General features: G+C 40.3%; 1 protein-coding gene across 5 annotated transcripts in view; it reads left to right on the top strand.

Annotated features, from left to right (window-relative positions):
* Positions 1 to 20,830, top strand: part of KLF12 (Kruppel like factor 12) — a 262,604-nt gene that overhangs the window by 32,377 nt on the left and 209,397 nt on the right. Inside the window, exon 2 of one of the 5 annotated variants that reach the window (XM_042456797.1) lies at positions 12,169 to 12,268. The exons of the other annotated variants lie outside the window; for them this stretch is intronic. The gene's annotated coding sequence lies outside the window, so the exon portion shown is untranslated. The remainder of the gene's footprint in view (positions 1 to 12,168; positions 12,269 to 20,830) is intronic. 5 annotated transcript variants of the gene reach the window in all.

Raw genomic sequence — 20,830 nt, forward strand, 5'->3', positions numbered from 1 at the left:
CGCTTCAGCATTTTGTTCCAGAGTTAAAGCATTTACTGTTATTTTCCTGTAATGATTTTGTCTTTGTGGTTATGTGTGTTGGTGTTTTGGATGTGTGTTTATGAACTCTTGGAGCACACCATGGGAGCTTCTGTGTGGCCGCACTTGAAACAAAAGCATCCCTAATTTTGGTACAATTTGCTCAGCAACTGTAGTGCTCTCAAATAAAACCCGGAAATGTTCAAAGAGTGAATAGAAATATAGAGTGTGTCTTCCTTCCTTGTCTCTTTCTTTTTCCTTAGAAATCAGAGAAGTAGAGCAGGATGGAAAAATGAACTATGATACTTCCACTGTTAGGAAGTTGTGATTTTTGGGGGAAGAGGGAGGGGTGACAGCAAGGAAAGAATGGGAACCAGAAAGAAACCATTCACAATTCAGAGCTTGTAAAATTACCGACATACTGAAACTATCCATAACTGAGTTGTGGTGGGAAAATGCTCTGGGCTTTAAGCAAGAGTACCAAAGCATCAGAATGGCCAGGGTTTCTTTGAGTAGTACTGTACTGAGAATTCTTGGATGATGGATGAAATGAGCAAATGTCCTCACTTTCAAAGAGGGTGAAGAAAATAGGACTATCACCCATCAGTCAGCTTGATGTCATTATTAGGAGGTGTTCTAGAAAAGATCATTAAACAGTTTGTGAGCACTTAAAAGGTCACAATTTTGATTGCTAATAACTAACATAGGTTTCTCAAAAACAAGTCATGCAAGACCAATCTTAATTCTTTTTGACAGATATATGAGCTTGGTAGATCAGGGAAATGCTGTGGATGTATTGTATCTTGATTTTAGTAAGGGTTTTGACAGGCTGGTAGAATGTGGGCTAGACAGTACTAGCATTAGCAGCCTTTCTCAATGTTTTTATTCTGGAAGAACCCATGAAATAATTTTCAGGTCTCAGGGAACCCCTATACCTACATTCAATTTTTTTTAATTTACAGGTTTGTTTTCATCACAATCTGTGGTAGAATTCCTAGCAATCTCTCATTTAATCCTGGTTGAGAGCCCCTACTCAAGAGGAAAGGATCAAATTCAAAATGGCCTTAACACATTAGACAGCTGGATTCAAGCAAACAAACAAACAAAAAAGCATTTCAACAAGGATAAATGTAAGATACTACATTTAGGCAGATTTAATGAAATACAGAAATATATGATGGGTGACACTTGGCTTGACATATGAAAAAGATCTAAGGGACATAGTAGATGACAATCTAAACATGAATCAACAACCCAATGAAGTAGCCAGGTTTGTAATTGCACATAGTTGGAAGGAATATGTGAAAGCAGTGATTTACTCAGTCATTTCCTATATTACAATTGTATTGCGAGTAAGGAGCAGGACAGTGCAGCAATTTCAAATGATAGTTAACAGAAATGTAGTTAAAGGCAATATCTGGTTTTTTTTTTAAAAAAAGATATGAGTGATTTTTATCTCCAATGTTCTGTTTGACTTAGTGGATATCTTTGTGTAGAATGAAAGCTGAGCTTTGCAATCACTGGAAATCACTAACATTTTTGAAGATTGATATGCTCTAGGGTTCATAACGCTCACAATAGTGTTGAAAATATAGCATGACTGTATATACAGTGCCTTCCAGAAGTCTTTAGTCCCCTTTTGACTTTTCCACTCTTCGTTGTGTTAATAATCTGATACTGAAATAGATTTAGTTCACCTTGTTAAGCTTCATACACACAAGATACTCAATACCATGGATGATCAAATGGTTTTTTTTTTGTGGCACAAAAGTAACAGAAACAAAAACAAATTGGCACTTATTGGTTGCTTAAGTGTTTACTCCTTTTTCTCCGACATGCCCAAAGTAGCTCCCTTAGATGAAACCCCTTTACAACCAGAAGTCATATAAGGTGTTGGATGAAGTCTTAGTGCACTTTGTGTGTAGCTAGATATATTTTTGGAAGGAGAGCATATCTTAACAAACAGTGTCATGAAGACCAAGGAGCTATCTCAACAAGTCCATCCTAAAGTTATGTAGAAGTACCAATCAGGGTCATATTTGGGGAACATGTTTTGACACCTTGGTTGTCTCCTTTAAAGTACAAATTAAAACTCAGAGGATTTGCCGCCTTACTGACATGGAAGCTGCCAGTGTCATGAAGCTGAACTTTATGGGAGAAATACCATTTTTTTTCCAGGTATACTTTTCCAAAATTGTTTAAAGTCATGGAAACTTGACTGGAGTTTGGAAGTAAACTGGTGTCAGAGCAGACCTTTTATTAAAGGTGAGATAAAATCCCTGGTGACCCACAACTTTTTCATGTTGTCCATTTCGATGCTTAAGAATATACTGCACAAAATATAACCACAAAACAGTGGTTCCATGTCACAGTAATGAACTTTAGGTTCATCATATTCTCCCTGTGTAGCATGGCCAAAAAAAGGATATTAGAAGTCTTTACTTCTAGTTTTGTTTCCAAGGGATTGGCTGTCAGAAACACACATTTTCTCAGCTTGGCCTAATATACTTTTGTGTGAAATGGTTCTTTTTTCTCTGCAACTGTGCTTTTGGCTTATTCTCTTTACAGTTAAATCTACCAGCCCCATTCCTGGCCATATTACTCTTTCTGTCCTTCCTCTGTGTCTATCATCTGCATTGTTTGATTATTTTATTCTTATGAGCAAGAAGAAATAATTTCAAAAAGTTTTCTCCCTCCTGGGAGAAGACTACAAGGGATTTGGTGCATTTTTAATTTTTTTCTCCCATTTCAGGACCTTTTTGTAAAATAAAAATGCATGCACAAAACATAATGTGAAATATAAAATATCTGGTGGTAGCTGACCTTTTTCTTGACATTATCCTTGATCCATCTTTTTTGTGCATGTGATTTGTTTTTATGTGCTTGTTTGCTTGCAGAAGAGTCTTGAAATGCATGGTGCTTGGCCATTTTTCAACCCTTTTTGTGAACAGGAATTTCATACCTCCTTAGATAAATCTTTGAACTTGTAGCTTTAAAGTAAGGTGAACCATGTGGGCTTACAAATATTCTGGGACTCCTAGCTCTCATTAGCCCCAGCCAGCATAGCCAGTAGTCAAGCATAATGAGACTTGCATCTGGTGGGACACAGGTCCTACCAATAGCTTTCTACTGTCACTATATTACTGTAATGGAATGCAACATGGTGATATTACTAGTTCTTCAGTCTCCTGGATGGCTGGACATTTGTCTTTGTTGCTAGACAATTTGCTTGATGAAGGTGATTTTCTGATTTTCCTCTGTCTCATTCAGTAGAGTTCAGTAGCTGCTGCCTGGCTTTAGCTCTGGGTGAGATACTGCAGTCTAGATGAGTGTAAGATCATTTGGAAGTATTTCCTATTTGGAAAGGTTTATTAGCATCCAGAATAAATGCTTATTTAAGATTAAAGGAAGTATCTTTATTGTTGTTGGTATTTCATGCTAAGGAGGTTCAATGGAGGAAAGCTGGAGGGGGGGCAGGCTTCTTCCCTCTTAGGGTATGTCTTGCACATTATTCAGCAAAGAGACATTTTCCATTCTTGCACTGAAAACATGAATATCCACATGGAGGAAGGGCACTGTTTTACCCACGAGCATGCTGTGAGGGCATTGCCAGCTGGAGTGTTCAAGCGAGCTAGTTCTATTTTAATACAATGATGCTGTGCACTGTGCGCAGACATGTTGGAAAAAAAGAAGACAAAATGTTTTTCCTTCAGTAATTGGGTACCTAATTCTCTGTCTGCCAGGTGTACTTAGGTCACTGGTATACCCAAAAGATGCAAGGAGTGTTATTTTTATGTTAAGGTGCCAGTTGCTTTGCTGGATATTACAGGGATTCTCAGTGCTGTTTACACACAAGTATGCATCAGGAAGTAATGATTGGCTAGAGTATAAAACCAATTGAAAATTAAATGTCAGCCAGCTGAGATTGCACCATCAGACTTCTTTCTTTAGGTAACTGGACCAGTCCTGCTATCAGGCACTGCACAGGTGAATGCATATAAGGCACAATTGGGGGGATTCCTGGTTGGCTGTCAAGAAGAGATGCCTGCTTTGGAAGCTGCTCTTTCCTCACTCCCACCCCAAATATAGTCTAGCATAAATAGAACTAGGCAGAGTTCCAGGTCAAAGACATCTATGGGCCACGACTGCAAAAGATGCTGTCCTTCATCCTGGCTAGCAATGGGAACCCTGAGACGGGAAGTTGCTGTGTTTACAAGAAGTAGGGTAACCACAATTGCAAACAAAGTTGAAAATTCCACTGCAGCTTTCGTTATGATGAACAGGCTAAGGTGCTGAATGCTTTTGTCTTGAGAGAGGGGTACCAGTACACTGTGTCAACAGTTAAAAACTGCACAGCAGCAACATTGGATTTATGATTAGAAAGTTCATGCACAACCTGTACAGTTTTTCTTTTTTGTTTTCTGACAGCCAGGACACACGTTTCTTATTAAAATCAGAGATGTGTTTCACTCAATGCCTGAATTTTTTTTAGATTATGAAAGAGTTATTAGTTACATGTCTTTAGAGAAGCCTTCCCTTTCCATTTTGTGTTTGAGTCAATGATTCAGGTGTATCTCTTAAATGAAGAAAAAAAAAAAGCTAGGATCAGTGACCCATGCTTAAAGACAATTGACAAACCTGTTTGAAATCAGGTAATTCTATTCCATTTTTGCGCTGGAAGTTCAGTGATAATGCAGTCACACCTGATATCATGATATTCAGGGGGTAGCTGTGTTGGCCAAATAGCAAATTACAATAACATCCAAAAACTACAAAACAGTGATGCCTTTATTCAGTGAACCAAAATGCACAAAATACATGATGCAGGCTTTTGAAGTTCCACTGGTTTCTTCATCAGGCAAAGGTGTTAAAAATCATACTGGAGGAAAAAAATATGATAACGTTAGTCACAGGCCTGCATTTTGTCAAGATAATGTTGTTGTGATGTTCTGTGTTGCGATGGTGTGGAAAGATATCTATGCGGGCAAGCCGTTCCTTCTTCTGACCATGTGGAAATGGGAACAAAACATTCCAGAGTCCGACAGATAAAATTTGAATTCCATTAGCAATACAAAAAACCAAACAAAAAACCATCTTGGATCTCAGAGGAATTATATTTTAATTCAAACGCAACAGATTTTTGGGGACATTTTTTTTCTGATAACAAACTGAATTGAGGATATTGTTTAAAGCTCTACAGGTGTCGATGACATAAAGTACTGGGCTGAACATATGTTCCATTTTAAATGGGACAGTACCATTTAAATAAATATTTCCAGACCATCCCATCATTTTAATATAAATGCCAGTTTTGTCCCGTTTTCAAGAAAAATGCCCTGTCATGTTGTGAAAATGGGTTTGAAGATCTCTGTTTGAAATTGTGGTTGTCCCCCCCCCCCGCCCCAAATTTGTGTCATGATAAAGTGTTGAAAGACTGAAATTTGCTGCATAATATTACTTCATCCAAGAAATATTCATAGTACGATCATGGTGAAACACAGTCCCCTTTTTACCTCTACCTAAAATTTTTGTATGAGTTGTCACTGAAGAATAATTATTAGCTCAGTATGTTCATGTAATAAACCTTTTGTTCTTGTCTTTTTCATGAATTCAGAAAATTACTTAATCCGGTAAAATCCCATTTTTGCTATCCCAATGTCCCATTTTTGTCTCACGGAAGTATGGTCAGCCTGTAAAGTACCAGTCCTGTAAGTCTAGTTTTGTGCTAATTCTGCAACAGAATGTGATGTCAGTGGACTGTCAACTTGGAGGGTCATTTAAAGGGAATACAGGGCTTTCCGTCTTGGAAGTGATGTGGAGGAAGAATGGGGGGAAGGCACCATGGTTTGGATGGCAGTGGGTCATGATAGTGGGAGACCATAGGGTCTGCAGAAGAGGAGTAGGAGGGTTATATATTGTCTTTTTGTTTAGTTTAGGAAATCAACCCAACTGTGTAGTCCATGGCTTGAAACTGGCTTCTTTCATAGATGTTCAGGTCATATGACAAACTGAGAGACTGAGAGTGAAAGCCTCCAGATTCTCTACATCCATAAGGGGGGAGGAAGTGGAACAAGGGGTCATTTGACCTGAGGCAAACCTATAAGTTGTTCACATAACACTATTCTGTGGTTTAATGTCACGCCTGGACCAGTCGGTGTTTTTGGCCTTTCAGTGTGAGTTGAAGTCAAAATAAGGGCCATGCTTGTTTTTCTTATCTGTTGTAAAGGAGTGGTCAACCAATAAAACCTCTTCCTAGCTGTGGAAACTGAGAACACCCCTCCCCTTTTTCTTGTAGTACCACAACAGGGCATCAAAATGAAAGTAGCACAGACCATGCTGTGGATCTGTACAAAACAACATTTTTGTGGCAGTCTGAAATGCAAAACAAATCCCTCACAAGAGCAAAAAGTATGGTGTTTAGATGTGACTCAACTGATCTGTAAGGGAACCTTCTGTACTTTAGTTCACTGGTTTATGAAAAGAGCATATTCTCCCTTCAGTTTGCAGTCCAGATCTGTAGAGGTTCCATACGTGGGTCAAAGGGAGAATATGGCCCCAAGTGATGCATCTGCTCCAAAGGAAGCAGGCTGCACTCATGCATGAAGCTCTGCATTAAAGCAGTGACTGTTCTTTGTAGGCAGTAATAAACAAGCCATTGCTAGCTTGGCTTGTATTGTTCTGGATACAGTGCACAGCCAACAACAAAAATGTATCTAGCTTATGCTGGATGCGCATGAATCTTCTTTAAATGGCAAAATGCTTTGTAAGAATTCTGGCTTGAGTTGAATGCTGAGATGCACCATGTTCAATCAGCAAATCACTTGTTAGTGTTGGAACTGAATCTGTTTATTTATTTTCATTTGTATGCTACTTTTTTTTCCAGAATGGGCCCCATAGAATAAATTTTTAAAAATCTAAACAATTAAAATAAAAAACAATTAAAATAACCATATAAAACAGTATAAAATCATTTAAAAGATATACTAAAGTTGAAAAAAATAAAACACCCCAGTAAGAAGCTCCCCTACTTCACATTAAAAGTCTACTTAAACAAAAAGGTCTTTGGGTCCAAACAAAAAGGAAAGCTGGGTGGGGGCAGCCTAGCCTCCAGTGGAAGGAAGTTCAAGCGAGTGGGAACAGCTACTGAGAAGGCTCTCTCTCTCTCTCTCTCTCTCTCTCGTTCTCACCAAACTGTGGTGGTGATGGGACTTGACAGGAAGCCTTCCCCTGTAGATCTTAGGACTGTGGCAGGTTTGTATGGGGAATGTAGTCTTTCAGATTCTTTGAATCCAAGCCATACAGAGCTTTTAAGGTCATGACCAGCACTTTGAATTATTCCAGGAAATGAACCAATAGCCAATGAAGCTGTTTTAACAAGCAAATTATATACTCCCTGTGACTGGGCCTGGTCAGCATCCTGACTGCAACATTTTGGTCCTGACTCATTTTCCAAACAGTTTCCAAATGTAGCAACACATAGAATGCATTGCAGTAGTCCAAAGAAAATGTAATCAAGACATGTATCATCGTTACCAGATTTGACATCTCAAGAAATGGCTCCAGTTGGCACACCAGTTTAAACTGTGCAAGTGCACTGCTGGCCACTGCTGAAACCTGAGCATCCAGGTTCGGAATTGAGTCCAGGAGAACACCCAAGGTATGAGCCTGAGATTTTAGGGTAACCACATGCAGCACAGGCTGAATCCCCTGATCTGCCTTTTGACTGACGAGGAACACCTCCATCTTGTCAGGATTAAGTTTCAATTCAATCCATTACTGACAGAAGGCATTGGTTCAGTACAGATACAGCTTTCTTGGAATCTAATGGGAGAGAGAGGTAGGTGTCATCCAGATACAGGTGACACCACACCACAAAACTCCAGATGACCTCTCCCAGTGATTTCATGTAGATGTTAAATAACATGGGGGGACAGAATTGAACCCTGAGAGACCCCACAGGGCAACAGCAAGGCATTTAACAGGAGTCCACTAGCATCATCTTCTGAGTTTGTCCCTTTAAGAACCACTGCATAACATTGCACCCAAGTCCCATCTCAGAGAGCTGGCCCAGAAAAATACCATGATTGATGGTATCAAAAGCCACTGAGAAGTCCATTAATACAACAGTAACACACATATCCTGACCAGTTCCCTACGTAGATTATCCACCAAAGCAATCAAAGCTGTCTTTGTCCCATAATCAGGATGGAAATCTGACTGAAATGGACCTAGATAATATGTCTCATCCAGAAACACCTAAAGATGGGAGGCCACCACACTCCAGAAACTTGCCTAAAAATGGAATGCTAGAGACTGGCTGATAATTATTCAGAATGGTGAAATCCAGGGAGACCTTTTTTGTAATGGCCTCATCACAGCCTTTTTTATGTGGACGGAAGCTTCCTTTGTTGCAGTAAGACATTCACCACTCCTCTTACCCATTTGGCCAGTCCCCCTCTAGCTGTTTTCAGAAGCCAGGAAAGCAAACATCCAGTATGCATATGGTGGCTCTCAACTCTCCAAGGATCCTATCCACACACTCAGGATGCACCAACTGAAAGGTATCCAATACTATAGGACAAGCAGGTGCCAAAGTTACATCCACTGGACCTTTCTCAACCATAGCAATCCAAGTTAGAGCAAATCCCAGTGATTTTGTCTTCAAAGTGTCTAGCAAGTTTGTCAAGTGGTCTTTGTTTTCTTCTTGTAGGCCAGAGTGTAAAAGGCCCCTGACCCCTTAGGCAGCTGTGCTAGATGACACCATGCAAACACAGTGGTGGCAGAGGCGTATAATTTCTTTGGTGTCACAATTGCCATGGCATAGGCCTTCCAAAGAGTTCTAGACCATTTTTGGGTGGACTCACTCTGAGCCTTCCACCATTGTTGCTCTTGTCTCTGTCCCACTTGTTTCATCACTGCCAGCTCCCTATTGAACCAGGGACCTCAGTTGGCTCCACTTGTGGGAGGGGATGCTTAGGATGCTTAGGAGCTATTGTGTTCACCCACCTGGCCACTACCCTATTGCAGACATCAGTCAGGGCTTCAATAGAATCACTCCCTAAATTGGGAATCCACCTAGATCCATAAGTCTCTTGGGGTGGACCATCTTAATTATCCCCCCACCCCTGCAGAATTCCAAGTCTCAGTGAGTCTGAACCCCTCCAGATTGTGATCAGTCCACAACAACAGAATTACAGAAACTCTCTGCACAACCAAATCACCATCACCAACCCAGAATAGAAAACCAGGTCCAGAGTGTGTCTGACAGTATGAGTGGCACCAGATATTAATTGGTTGTCATGGTGAACATGAAGTTCTGAGCTGCTCCTGACAGAGCAGGGCCCCATGGCTCTAAGTAGAAAAAGGTGAGGGGATTCAGGAAGGGAAACAGTTGAGCAGCGAGGTGGGCACTACATCAACAGATTTCTGTCCCAGCCACCCACTTTCAAAACCTCCCAAACCTAGAAAACCATGGAAGAGGGCATTTGGTAAGGAACATGGAATTCCTATAGCTACTGTATGTGCAAATAAAGATGACATTTACTGAACAGCTCCACCTTTCAAGTCCAATCTGTGAGTCTCAGTGGAAGATACTAAGCAGCTTATAGACTGATTTCTATGGGGTATCTCCAGGGCTTGCAACAGCTTTTTTTTTTGGGGGGGGGGATTGGCCTTACAGGGGCTGCACATTTTAATACAATACAATAATTTTAATACAGAATGCAACAGTTAAAATAAACACATCAAAAGATTACATTTCTATCCTTTCATTGAGAGCCCCTAGCAAGGAAGCAGCACAGTTCATTAGGCTAATTACATTTATGAACTTTTAAAAACAAAACAAAGATGGTTATAATCCTTCAGTTACTAAACTAACATGACCAAGATTTCAACCCCCCCATCAACCCCCCCCAACCAACAACCAGGGAATAATCCAAGATATAATAATGTGATAAGGATGGCCTATCTGATACAGCCTTCTATATAAAGTCATTCCTCCAGATTCACATCTTTGGAACTCGCGGGTTTGATTATTTGTGAGATTGCTGCCATGTGCACCCCCCACCTCCCTCCTGCATCTTCCTCTCCATCCCTTTCCACCTTTCCCTTCTCCAGCTTAGCTTGGCCTTGGGGGCTGGGAGGAGGCCTTCCCTCAGTCCAGAGGGAATGAGGCAGGGTGGGGGGGGCACCGGGGCCTCTAATCTGCGCTGCCTGCCATGAGGGCTAGCTTCCCGGTGGTGCTCTGGGTCCGGCGTGTGCATGCCATGTCCCCCTCCACTGCAGCCAATGGGCATGCTTGCTAAAATCTCCTCCCTGCCACCCTGTGATTGGCTCTGCTGAGCCTACAACAGGAGAGCAGGGAAGTGATGGATAGCAAGCAAGCACTCCATCCGCCCGGGACTGTTTGCCTGGCCCATTGCTCCCTCGGCTGTCCAGAAAGCGATGGGGCAGGCAAAGAGAGGAGAATCCTCCCCCCCCTTTCCAAGTCCCTTTGCCTGCCCCATTGCTGCCTTGGCTATCTAGAGAGCAATGGGACTGGCAAAGGGAGGAGGACCGTCCATCCCCCCCCAAGTTTCTTTGCTTGCCCCATCGCTTCCTCGGCAATCCAGAGAGCAATGGGGCTGGCAAAGGGGAGAGGATCCCCCCCCCAGGTCCCTTTGCCTTCCCCATCACTCCCTTGGCTGTCCAGAGAGCGATGAGGCTGGCAAAGAGAGAAGGATCCTCCTTCCCTATAAGTCCTTTTGCCTGCTGCATCACTCCTTCAGCTTTCCAGAAGTGATGACCCCACCCCCCCATTTCACCCCTGTTGCTCTGGAGCCAGCTTAGCTGAGCCAATCCCAGGGTGACAGGGGTGAGATGGGGCACCCATTGGCTGCGGTGGAGGGGGGCATGGCGTGTGAACGCTGAGCCCAGAATGCCACCGGGAAGCTAGTCCCCATGGTGGACAGCATGGATTAAAGGCCCTGGCAGCCCCCAGGCCCTGTCTCACTCCCTCCAGACTGAGAGAAGCCCCCCGCTCAGCCCCTGAGGCCAAGCTAGGGCAGTGGGGGGGGGAGCCAGAAAAGAAGGAGGTAAGGAAGGAGGGGAGGGACTTTAATATTCATGGAATTTCAAATTTACGGGGGTCCTGGAACGGATCCCCCGTGAATCCACAGGGATGATTTTACATATTTATTTGTTTCATTGGATCCAACAGCTGCAGTGAAAGTAGACTTTTCACACCTTTTGCTTGTGAAAAGTCTTGTCTTACTCCAAGAATTTGCACGTTTGTGAAGTTTAAAGGGCTTTTGGAAAAAAATAAGTTTGCACAAAGCAGTGTACACACTTAAAATGCACACAGTAAAAAAAAAAAGGATTCAGTTGAAAAGGTATGTGTGAACCATACAATAGTCAATGGAGAAAAATGTATATGTAGGTAAAATATATAAATAAATCTGTACATTACGAAAAATATCAAAAATTGTATACAATTGACTCCTCATTGCTCTTCCTTTCCCAGACTCCTTGGTTTCTCCATTTCATCCTCTTCAGAGTTTGATTTACCCATCCTCCAATGCAAAGTTCAGTCTAAATCTTATTGTGTAGTTCTTAAAACAATTAATTGTCAGTTTTAATTCCTGCTGTATCTCTTGCCATATTACTGAAACAGAATCCTTTTTTCCTGGCGTTGCATCTTTGCCCTTCTTATATTCAACCATTTTTGGCATGCAAAGAGTTAAGCTTTCTCTCTCTAGAACATTAATTCCCAAACTCTCGTCTTCCAAGTGTTTTGGACTTTGCCTCCCATAATCCTTGAACATTGGCCAAGATGGCTGAGGCTTCTGGGAGCTGAAGTCCAAAATACATGGAGGACTAGAGATTGGGAATCGCTGCTCTAGAGCAAATTGTCTGATATAGTGTAAGAACAACTAACTCATCCTGATGATTAAGCATTCATGCTTCTCAGGTTATTTTCAGTGAGAAGCTGAAATCTTCCAGCCAAAACATTTCAGTTTTCTCAAGACAAACCAGTGTCACAGTTTTAATCAATTTCTGCTTACAGGGTATTTACAAAAACCATCAGTGTTCAAACTTTAGGAGTTTACTTCATAATTCCATCTTGCTATGTCCTTTATCCACAAAGAATTTTATTTTTCCTTTTACTCACAGATTTATTGCACTTTCTGACTTCAGTCTTCAGTCTTAAAAATTCTTAGAAGTAATCCTCAAGATCTCATCCATTATTGTGAAAAGCAGAACATTCATCCAGGTATTGATGACAACCCCTGGATCAAAGATTTCTTTTTATCCCATAAATCCCGTTGTTGTTGCGAAGATAGTTAGAAAAAGAAAGTACAGTTGCTCAGTTAATGTCCATGAGGGTTTTCATACAACAGGATGAGCTGCTGGAATTTGTCCTGTGATCCCTCACACACACTTTGGTCATGTCCTCAAGACCATTGATAACACCATTTTAGCTGCCGTTTTGCACTTCTGTTTTGCACACAAATAATCGTATAAAACATTTCTCTCATTTCACACCATTGGGTAATAGGAAAGGAAAGTGCATTATACAGGGAATAGGTTACAAAACATATCATGCACATGAACAGGAAATAGGTTGTGCAACATATTACTGGGAACAAAATCCTTGTTTTGGGATACACTCTTGCTTAGTTTGGCTGTTCACTAGAGTGCTGACCTAGTATTCATCCTTTGATCTCCATCAATAAAAAGGCTACATGCTTATTTTGTTTTTCAACTGAGATCTGGAAGCATAGTAGAGATGTCTTGAAGACCCTCCTCATGCTTTCATTTTTAATCATTATGACCCTGCAGTACATATGTCAGTCCACTGCATGCTACATTTCCATGTGTACCTTCTTGCCCTTTTGAAACATTATGTCTTGTGGATTCCTCCAATTCTGTAGCATTTCCTGTGGGAACAAAACCACACTTTTACAAAGGAAACAGAATGTTCTCCAGTTGTCTAATTGTCCCCAGGGAGGTGAAAGGAGTTGTTCATTTTATCTAGCTGCCAATTTTGACTTGAACACTGAGGGGCTTCTGGGATGAGTCACTTCTGTGCAGGGCGAGAAGGTTTGAATGAACAGTCTTGGTATAAGACTCTCTTGGAGCCTTCATATATATGATGTGATATTTTGCTTGTATGGAGGTTAAATGTCCATCTAGGAAAACACATATGGCATCTTCACATATAACCTATGGCATGAGAATTGTACTTCAATACACATGACACGGTTTAGTCCTTTGGGGCTGCTGAATGGTTACCCAGCTCGTTTAATTTGGAACATGAGAAGATACCCTCTTATTTACGCAATACAGGTTGAGCCTTCATTATCTGAAATGCTTGAGACCAGAGGTGTTTGGATTTCAGAGTTCTCTGGATTTTGGAATATTTACATAAACACACAGTGATATATTTTGGAGATGGGAACCAAGTCTAAACATGAAATTTATGTGTGTTTCTTCTATACCTTATACACATAGCCTGAAGGTTATTTTATACACAATAAATTTAATAATTTTGTGCATGAACAAAGTTTGTATACCATCAGAAAGCAAAGGCATTACTATCAGCCACCCATGTGTATTTTGGAATATTTTGAATTCTGGATAAGAGAGACTCAACCTTATATATATATATATATATATATATATATATAGAGAGAGAGAGAGAGAGAGAGAGAGAGAGAGAGAGAGAAGAGGTTTTCACTCTATATATTGACATATTTATGACATGTATATGTGGTTTTTCTCTCTCCACACTTTTATCTTCACATCAATCATGTGAGGTAGGTTAGGCTGAGAAATGAATGGCCCATGCTTGGCTGAGTGGAGATTAGAACTCTGGTTTCTCTTCTCTTAGTTTTGGGATAACAATGCAATGAACTAGCAGCCTTAGTAGTGATGACTGAGCTGGGAGGTCCACAGTTCTAATTTTGCTCAACCCTAGTCACTGTGGCTTTAAGAGCCAAATTGTATGATGAATGGTTTATGACACTCCCTCCCATTACTTCCCCCTCGAACAACAATTTCTATGTGAGAAATTAACATGGAATACATTGAATGGGCTTTCTGTGAATTCAGTTTCTACAGGGAGGTTCTATATCACTTTAAAAACTTATGTATTTATTTACTATATTTATATCCCACTCTTCAGCTAGAAAGGCTCTCAGAATGGTTTACAGATAGTTAATTAGACATTTCTTTGACCTCAGGCTTACAATCTAAAAAAGACATGACACAAAAGGAGAAGGGAATGGCAGTGGGAAAGGGTATAAGGTTCTTCTTTCCCTCTGAGGCTTGGACCATGGCACATGGACTGGATGGAGGGCTCCTCTTCTTACTTTAGGCCAGGCCTGATGGAGCTGGCCAGCTTTTCTCTCCCTCTGAGGCTGGACGGTATCAGATGGCAAAGAGGAAGGGCTTGTCTTCTTTCTTTAGGTTTAACAGCTGTCACTAGAGCATCAGTGAAGGCTCCTATCTGAAAGGTTCGTATTGTTGAAGGTCTTCCTTCACATAGCCTGGTCCCACACACAGAGGTGGACAACTGTGGTACACACTATTTTCAACCCTATGATGGATGGCCACTCTTGGCCAAAACTACATTGCAGAAGTGACCAGACATCAATTCAAATATCAAATGCCTGGTTTTCTTGACTGATTTTCTGCTAGCTTTTGTGGTCTGGCAGAATAGGAGGGGTTTAAAGACAACCCCTCCCTGATTTGCAGTGTTGTTCTTTTTAATCCACTTTAATCCAAGGTTCTTGGGGTTTTTTTGTGGGTGGGGATATTGGGCCCTCATGTGGGCCATGCACTGCACTTTCCTCATTCCTATATAGGATTTTAAATACAAGCACCTTAAATTGGGCCAAGAAATGAACAGGCAATCAATGGAATTATTGCAGAATAGTTATATTATGATCTCAAAATCTATCTCCTGTAAGTATTCTAGCTGCCACATTCAGGACCAACTGAAGTGTTTAAGGGCAGGCCTTCAATCCCATTTTGGGAGAAAGCCAGGATATAAATAAAATAAATATATTAATAGGGCATATAGTTGTAGTTTAGCCTGGATACAACCAAAGCAGCCCCTTGGATTGTAGTTAGGAAGTGAAGGGACTTATTTTCATCAAGATATTGGACAGAAGGAGAAATTAAGTGAATTTTCAGAAAGTGTTATCCAGACATTTACTTTTGATGTTTTTTCACTTCCATATGGCAGCAATGCAAAGGGAAGAATAAGAAACTAGGTCTAATGGGTTGCTCTTCCAATAGTGGCAACATGTGCTGGTGTTTTATGAGACTGAAGTGAATGTGTAACATTCAAATAGAAAGACTATTTAGTATAGAAATGGAAAAGAACTGCATTTGGTCCTTTGTGGACAATTGTCACTTCAGGGTCTGAAACTCCCACTTCTGAGGCATGAATTACAGGATTCTTTGGTGAAAGCCATGCTGAAATACATAGGAGCCACACAACAGCTCACTCAGAGAACTTCATGGTGAATTTGTGCTCTGATTATTTTTTTCTGTTGTATTATTCCCCCGGCCCACATATTCTCTTGAGATATAGATAGCTACCATTGCTACTGAATTATCATCAAAAGTGTTTATATTCATTAAGCTTTTGCAGTGAGGGCTACCAGGCTTCTTGGAGAGAATGTTTTGACAATATTTGAAGCTCATAGCTCATGCTGTAGTTATTGCTTGCCGTTCTGTTTCTTTCCAACAGACTGAGGTTCCATCTGTCTACCTGATGGTATGAATGTCACCCTATAGCATTAATTGTGTTTTAAGGGGTGTGGGAATCCATTACTATCTGCCTCGCAGTGTGCTTTTTTGTTGTTGTTTATTAGTAATATTCAGTAACAAAATTGAGAATTTTCCAAATACAGTATAACTAAAAATAGAGAAAAAATGAAAAAGAGAAAAAAAGGAAGAAAAAAGAAAGGGAAAGAATAAGATACTAAAAGAAATATAAGGAAATAGAAAATATTTTCTTTCCAGCAGTTATGCATACATATAATATAACTATATTTCTCCTATTAAAACTACACTGTTCACTTCTTTCAGTAACTCAAATCTTATCAAGTCTCAAGATCAACTGTTACCATGTCAATCACTGCAAAAAGTCTATCAGGGATTTCCAGTCTTTTAGAAATGCCACTAACAATTTCCCCCTAATCAGACCAAACAAATTGTCCATTTCGATTTTAATAACTATTCCTTCTTAGTAGGTAATACTGAATTATTTCATCTTTGCGCATACAGTAGCCTTGCTGCCATGTTCATATACTAAAGTAGTTTTTCATGGATCTTTTGCAACATTTCATCCATAAGTCCCAAAAGAAAAAAAGATCTGTTTTTAAATAAATGTTAACCTTTAAGATCCTTTCCATCAAAGTATGTATTTAAACCCAAAACCTCGTAGTATTTTCACATCGCCACCACATATGGTTCAATGATCCTTCATGTTGTTTGTATTTTCAACATACATCCAAACCTCACTTGTACATTCGAGACAGTTTCTATAGCACTATATACCAACAGTACGTCATTTCATAAAAATCTCTTTAAGATTATAACATAGTTTAAATTTCAACCCCTTTGACAACATCCTTTCCCATTGCTCCATCTGTATGTTATGTCCACAATTCTTAAGCCCGTTTTATCATGCAATGTTTCACTAGTTTTTTGAACAAACATCTGTACATAGAAATTGGTAGCATGAGCTCCATAGACTTGAGCCTAGTTCCTTAGATGTATTTGGTGGAGTGGAAAGTCCAGGGGAAGACTTATATAGCAATCTGTGTGTGAGCAGTCCTATGTGTATAAGAATGCAAAACTTGGGTGAGTGTGGAAATGAGTGACAAATTCAGTTGCAAGGATCATCATTGGGGGACAAGGCAAGGGTGTTGCCTAAAGGCAAGGTAAACATGTGAATGAGTATTGGAATGTAGTGTGGGAGCCAAAAAGAAGATGCAATGAACTAGCCAAGAGAGTTCCCATGAGGGTATGGGATTAGCTATTGTTATAATAGTGTGTAGTGTGCCAGGAAACCATTGTCTCTGTTTAATCCACTGATGATGGACTTCAGTTTGTTGACATATTCCAATTCTGCTGTTTCTCTTTCCAGTGTTCATTTTTGTTCAAGAGGGAATGCCCAGGAAAACTGAAATGTTCTGCAATCAGTTTTTGTATATTCCCATTCCTAATGTCTGATTTATGTCCATTTATCCTATGGATCCATATCCTATGGATTAGTGGACCGGCCTGTTTGCCCAATGTAGAGTGCTGAAGGACATTGCTGACATCAAACCATGGTTTCAAATTTTGGTTCAGAGGGCAAGTGTTAAAAATGGAAGGTGTAAAATAACCAAAAAAAATGTTAGGGCTAAACTACTAACTGAAAGTTAAGCCATATTTAAGATGAAAGAAAAAAAGTGTTAACCTGCAGCAACATACCTCTATTCCAAATTATGGCTTTTGAGGATTCTCTGAGAGAGGAAAAAAAACTAAAAGAAAGAGAAAAAATGAGTAAAAGGGAGATTAAGCATGTCTTTTGGAAATGTGGGATTGGAGCCCATGAGGAACAGTGTCCCAAATCACCAACCAGGATCAAGAGATACTGTGGGAGAAAACAGTCAATTGTAATTTGGACAAAGTCTGTCCATAAGAGCATCCAAAACTATTTTGGTGTGAGTCTCAGGCAGGAAACAATAGACCCAGATAATAAAAAGTTATTCAAGAGTGTCTGGAGTTGAATGGCCATTACCTGCGGAGGCACTTTGGCCCCAGAGCTGACCAATAGTTTGAAAATGACTACTGTATTTATTACTAAGAACAAATAGCTTCCACAAAGCAATGGAGAGTATTAGTGCTAGGTTGTGAAGATCTATAGCACCTCGTGACATTTCTGTGGGTTTAACTTCTGATTGCCTTTTCTTCAAGTTCTACTGAACTGAAAGGATGCACATATCACTTAGTGTCCATTGAAAAGCTGATAGACCATGAAGAAAACAGATGATTTTAAAATCAGAAACTGCATGTGCTTTATAATTCTTTATCTACAAGGATTAGGTAAGAAATGTTGTATAAATATGAGGATTTAAATGTGAAGCAGTCAGGATTTCCAACTCTTAGATCATATTTATATAGTGTAATCTTAATTAAATGCTCTATAGTGCTGAACTTTGCTAGATAAATATAAAAGCTGATGCAGTTCTGGAGATACCTTTTCAAATGTCGCATCATCATCTTCATCATCAGCATCCTCCCTGGTGTTTCCAATTTCAAAATCCACTGGGGAAAATTGATATATCCTCACTACAGTGGTTGTTCATTTAATTAAATGGGTTTCAGAACTTATTACCAAGCTTCCTGGCCTTTAAACTCTTTTACCTGTGAGACAAAATAATGAGTTTCTTTTGTGCTGCCATACTTCTCCATGCTGAATGGATTTTTATCTGTTTGTGTTCTGTAATTGCTTGATCATTGGTACTTAAGCCATTTGCTCCTAAATAGTCTCTGTAGCTTAAACAGGCCTTTAATAATGTCAACATTAGTACTAATGCTGCTGCTAATAATAACAATAAAAAATTAAATTCAGTATCAGAAACATGTTACATAATGAAACAATAACTTTTACCAGTTGGATTAACACCTGAATAAAGAACAGATGTAAAAGAAGGCCGGAACTGGGTTTGCTTAAAATTCAGCAGACTGGGTAGGAGTTTTCTGGTAGCATATACTTAAATAATAATAATAACAACGACAACAACAGCAACAGCAACAATGGCAGCTAGAACAATGCTCAGGGCAGGACACGACGTAGATTAAAATGCAATATGTATGACCATTAAACAGGCAAGTGAAAACACATGAACATAGGATTAAAATGACCACTACACTTTATTTATTTCACTTCTATGCTACCTTTCTCCCAAAAAAGGGACTCAAGGTGGCTCACAAGATAAAACATCAGTAAAACATCACAATAAAATCTCAATTAAAATATACTGATTTAAAATCCATAGTTTCAAATCAATTGGGTAAGAGAGAGATCTTTCATACTGTTTTGAATTCACACAGCATGTTTAGCTGTTAAATCCCTCCCAGCAGGTCATTCCCAGTCTTCTTGTTGTTGTTGTTGTTGTTGTTGTTGTTGTTGTTAAGCACCTTTGACTTGATCTCAACCCGTGACCACCCTGTGGATGAGACACCTCCAAGGCTCCCTGTTTTCCACTGTTCTCCTTAGTTGCTGCAAAGTCATACCTGTGACCTCCTTAATAGAGTCCATCTATCTAGCATGTGGCCTTCCTCTCTTTCTATTTCCCTCCACCTTTCCTAGCATTACTGTTTTTTTCCAGTGAGTCATGCCTTCTCATGAAGTGTCTTAAAGATGACAATTTCAGTTTTGTCATCTTGGCTTCCAAGGAGAGTTCTGGCTTGATCTGCTCAGGGGGCTATTTGTTTGACTTTTCTGCTGTCCAATGGTATCCTCAGCACTCTTCTCCAGCACACACCTCAAATGCATTGATTTTCTTCCTATCCTTTTTCTTCACTGTCCAGATCTCCCATCGATACATAATAATAGGGAATACAATGGCTTGTACGATCCTAGGAGTGACCAATAAAAATATCCTCTGAGTGACCCGTCTAGTTCTGGCTGATTGATGTAAATGTCCCCCAGAGGAGCTATATTTATGGGGTGGATTATATGGAAGGAGACGATCCTGTAGATAACATGGACCCAAACCATGTAGGGAGAAGAAGGATAGAATGACACATTTCACAAAAATGAAAAAATTCTCCAAAGAGTATTTTTAAAAAAGAGAAGAACAGAAAATTTGAGAGCAAAATTCTTGGGGAAATTTATGAGGGGTGCATCTTCAAAACCAGTGCATCTAAAGCTGACCTGGAGGAACAGCACTCCCCCTTCCTGGTGTGCCAGGGAGTGGTACCATATTTATACCCATTAGCTACAATTGTTCCTTTCCTAGAAATTCCTGGGATGTTAGCCATTGGTTCATAGAAAGTCAGCAGTCCAGGTACCACCCCTTTGAGTGGCTCTTTTCCAAATTGTTTCTCCACTAGCTGCTCCTCTGCTCCAAATTTCCTATCCTGCTACAAACCCCCCCGCCAAGCACCACACATTTGCTTCTCCCTCACAAGCCTTATTTTTTGAAAAGATAATTTAACACACAAGGTTGGTTCTAGCCCCACCCTCTCTGTCGTTTTGTTTTTCCAGGGTCCTTGGATTGCAAATCTCTTATTTTCAGACTATTGCTCTGTACATTTGGAGAACAGCTACAGAACGGCCTAGCTCAGTTCCTTCCTTACATGTTTACGTATACTAGAGTTAGAATACCAAAATAAGGTTTGAATCCCAAGGACCTGTTTGTGAGTGGCCATTTCCAAACAAAATATGTTTAAGCTTTCCGTCTACTTGCTCACTTTCTCTTTCTAACTCTCCCTCTTGAATTTGGCACTGTACCTATGGCCACCATCAGGTTATTGTTCTTTGTCCGTTTTCCTATACTTGAGAGCTACAACTTCAAGCCTGAAAAGTATTAACAGACCAGCCACCATCACTCAAGCTATCCTACAGTCACAAGATTATTGTGATAAAATTGGGAAGGAGCACAGATGGAACTGCCCGACTCACCAAGTCGGTCCTGTTGCTGTTGGGGAGGGGAGTGGAGCAACACTCCTCAGGCCACCTGGTGGCGGCCTGGCTCCATTGGCATCACGACAGTCCAGCTCCGCGTTGGGGGGGGCTAAGGGCCTCGCGATGTTGCCATTG

The sequence above is a fragment of the Sceloporus undulatus genome, chromosome 3 (assembly GCF_019175285.1).
Source record: "Sceloporus undulatus isolate JIND9_A2432 ecotype Alabama chromosome 3, SceUnd_v1.1, whole genome shotgun sequence".
Lineage (NCBI taxonomy): Eukaryota > Metazoa > Chordata > Lepidosauria > Squamata > Phrynosomatidae > Sceloporus > Sceloporus undulatus.